The 2,970-nt window shown below is 48.2% G+C and overlaps 1 protein-coding gene across 1 annotated transcript in view; it reads left to right on the forward strand.

Annotated features, from left to right (window-relative positions):
• Positions 1 to 41, forward strand: part of Fgf6 (fibroblast growth factor 6) — a 13,595-nt gene extending 13,554 nt beyond the window's left edge. Inside the window, exon 3 of the mRNA XM_008825461.1 lies at positions 1 to 41. This exon is cut by the window's left edge and continues 210 nt beyond it. The gene's annotated coding sequence lies outside the window, so the exon portion shown is untranslated.
• Positions 42 to 2,970: the final 2,929 nt, after the last annotated feature.

The following is a 2,970-nucleotide window of genomic DNA, read 5'->3' on the forward strand; positions in this document are numbered from 1 at the left end:
ACAGCTGCATCTTTTCTACTGGCATTTTGCACAAGAAATTCCCCTTGTATCCTGTGACTTCTGGGTCAGGCTTATCTTGTGCCTGAAAAGAACAGAGTTGGTTTCCTTGGCCACTGGACAGCATGGTGTGTAACCCACTCGAGTGAGGGGTTGTGGCTGGCATTTTGGGAAAGCGATGGATCCTGCGCTTTGACTTCACCTAAGGAGACATGGTATAGATAGATGACACTTGTGGTATGTGACCCTGTGCACAGGAAAAAGCCAGAGTGGAAGAATGTGTGTGCCCACCCCTATCCACACATCTTTGTGAAGATTTTCAGAGGAAAGGCATTTCAAAGCATCGACTTTCTTTCTTCTGGCATGGTTGCTGCAGGAATCTGCCTACCAGAACATCACTTGTGCAATCAGTAGGGCTGATGTGCTCCCCACTCCCCATTATGCCTCTTCCTGATCATCTTTCCATTCAGAGGCTGCTAAGTGCATGGGCTGCCTGGGTGGCAGTGAGCAGCTGTCCTCCGAGCGTAGGAAGGAAGGGTGAGGGGTATAGGATCTGACTGCAAACCAGAGAAAAAGAGTGATCGGGCACCCTGAACTTCACACCTGCTGGGGCTCTGGAGACACTGAGATGCATTATCAGGGAAGCTGGTGGGGAAGGGGGCGTCCCTTTTTGGAAAAAATTGTTAGATCAGTGTCTAGGACAGTTGGAGGCAGAAGGGACTGTCTGTTCACCGGAGAGCATTCTGCCCAAAGGGCTCAGAGCTGTGTGTGGCTCCAAGAATTGGCAAGAGCCAGGCTGCCTGCCCGTAACATTTCCTCGCTTTGAACCAGATCTTATTTTAACCTCAGATGACAAGGATCCTAATAATGGCAACCTCTCTGGCAAGGAAGGGGAGTGTGCAAAATAGGGCACGAAGGAAGTCCAGAGGCTTTGGACTCTGAGTGGTGATTCCTCTCCAACTATGCCCAGGAAACTCACCCAAGTTCCCATCTGATACTCTCACTTCCTTCTTGCTCGACCTCATCTCGCATACACCCTGCGTCCTGGATGCTGTAAAATGGGCACCGTGACCGACAGTGTGTGCCCCCTCTACCTCCCTACAGTAGGAGAGGTGTGCTAATCCTGGGATTCAGGCAGCCAAGCCCAAGCGTCTCCTTGCTCTACAATGTCTTCTTGTCTCCTGTCCTTTGAGCGCATTTAAAACTGAGGTTCCCCAAGTGACTATAAATGTGGTCTGCCTAGAGCCTGCAGATTCCTGAACGGTTGGAATGTTCCTAAATCTGACACCAGAGAGAGCCATATCAGAGTGCAAATATTTTCGGCATATGTTACAAAATGACCTGACACCCTCTGCTTCTCTTGGGAGCCCCGGCCTGCAAGACAATCCCTCATCTGTTGCAAATACCTTCATCCTCAACATACCTCTCTGTTCATAGATGCATCCCTCTATAGATAGATCTGAGATCAGGGACTCTGAGCTGAAGATGGAGGTTGGCAATGCAAGGGAGAAACATCATTGTGGCTTCCTTTGCCTTGCAAGTGTCAGGGTGGACATGTCCTAGTTGAGAGGAAAAGGCCAAGCAAGGCAAGATAAGATTCAACAGATGGTAGGTGCTCAGGCTCATGTGGGCATCAGCAACGGGAAGGAGCTGGGTCTCAGATCAGGTATAAGGGGAGAAAATTGGTTCATCTTAACTGCTGGAGCCTTGAAGGGCAAGTCGTCTGGGAGACAAGAGAAAGCTACTTCTCCTTTAAGACATCTTTTCCAGTGTAATCAGTCTTTTTAGAAGGCATATCAGAAATGGAGGTACTTGGAATTTTAGGTGCGGCCATTTCTGCCAGAACTGTGGCACAGGATGGCTATGCAGATGGCTGGGCTGTGATCTTGATAGGAGAGAAAGTTTTAGGTCTCAAATCAACTGTCTCCCCTCCTTCCCTGTCTTCCTCTCTGGATCTTAAAGGTCATAAGTTATGAGCTGAGACAGTCTTCTAGAGAATCTACAAGCCCTTGGCCTGACAAATCTTTCCTGCCTCTTTTGTGATGCCCACAAAGTTGTTCAAATCCTGACAAGCAGTTCCATCAAATGTCCCTCCTTACTTTTCATGCTAGGGGTAAGAAACAGAAACCCTAAAATGCTTTGTGTGGGGCCATCCTGATGTTCGGCTGCACCGTAGCAATGCCAGCACACTGATTTCCAATGACTGGCATCGATTATCAGAAGACAGGCATCATTAACTGACCCCAGGCTTTTGCCACATCAGTTCAACACTTTGAACAACACTCCTGGATTTAGAAATGCATGGCTGACTTTCATTTTTTCTCATGCAAAATAATTCTCTCAAGAGATTCCTCTTTGTCTTGAAGTGACTTAGGCTTGACACAAGTCAAAGCCAATCTAAGATGGGGGTTAAAGGACAAGGATAGAATGAGATCAGTGATAGGCACTGCTGACCCTGTCTTTCCTGCTGCTGTGCACAGGGGTGGAGAGTCCTAAACTCAGCCCTCAGTCCATCACATCCAAAAGGCTGTGGCAAATGTTGCCAGAGGTAGGAAAGATGCATCCCGCTTTCTTACTAAGAGCAGCTTGTGTGCCCCTCCACCAAATCCTGAACAACGATCCAGGTTTGAAGAGCTGCGTTGCTGATTGGCCTCTTTCCTATCACGAACCCTCTCTGGCAGCTTGGTGCACACTTGGGGCTCCTAAAACCAACAGACTGGCCTATTCCTTCTTCAAGAGCAGTTGATAAAGAGGTAAATAGCAGGTCTGCATGCCCTTGAGGATGAACTTTTTTAGCTAGCAGGAGGTGAGGTCAGAAACAAGTGGGGAACCTCAGGACCCTGTAAAGTCTTCATCCTCTGTGGGGCAATGGACAGCTCTCACGGGAAACCAGGAAATTCCAAATGCCTTCTTTAAGATATTGCCTGTGATTATTTCATTGTTTTACTGCCTTGTGGTACCTTTTTGTCCTCC

The sequence above is a fragment of the Nannospalax galili genome, unplaced genomic scaffold (genome assembly GCF_000622305.1).
Source record: "Nannospalax galili isolate Female #2095 unplaced genomic scaffold, S.galili_v1.0 scaffold589, whole genome shotgun sequence".
Lineage (NCBI taxonomy): Eukaryota > Metazoa > Chordata > Mammalia > Rodentia > Spalacidae > Nannospalax > Nannospalax galili.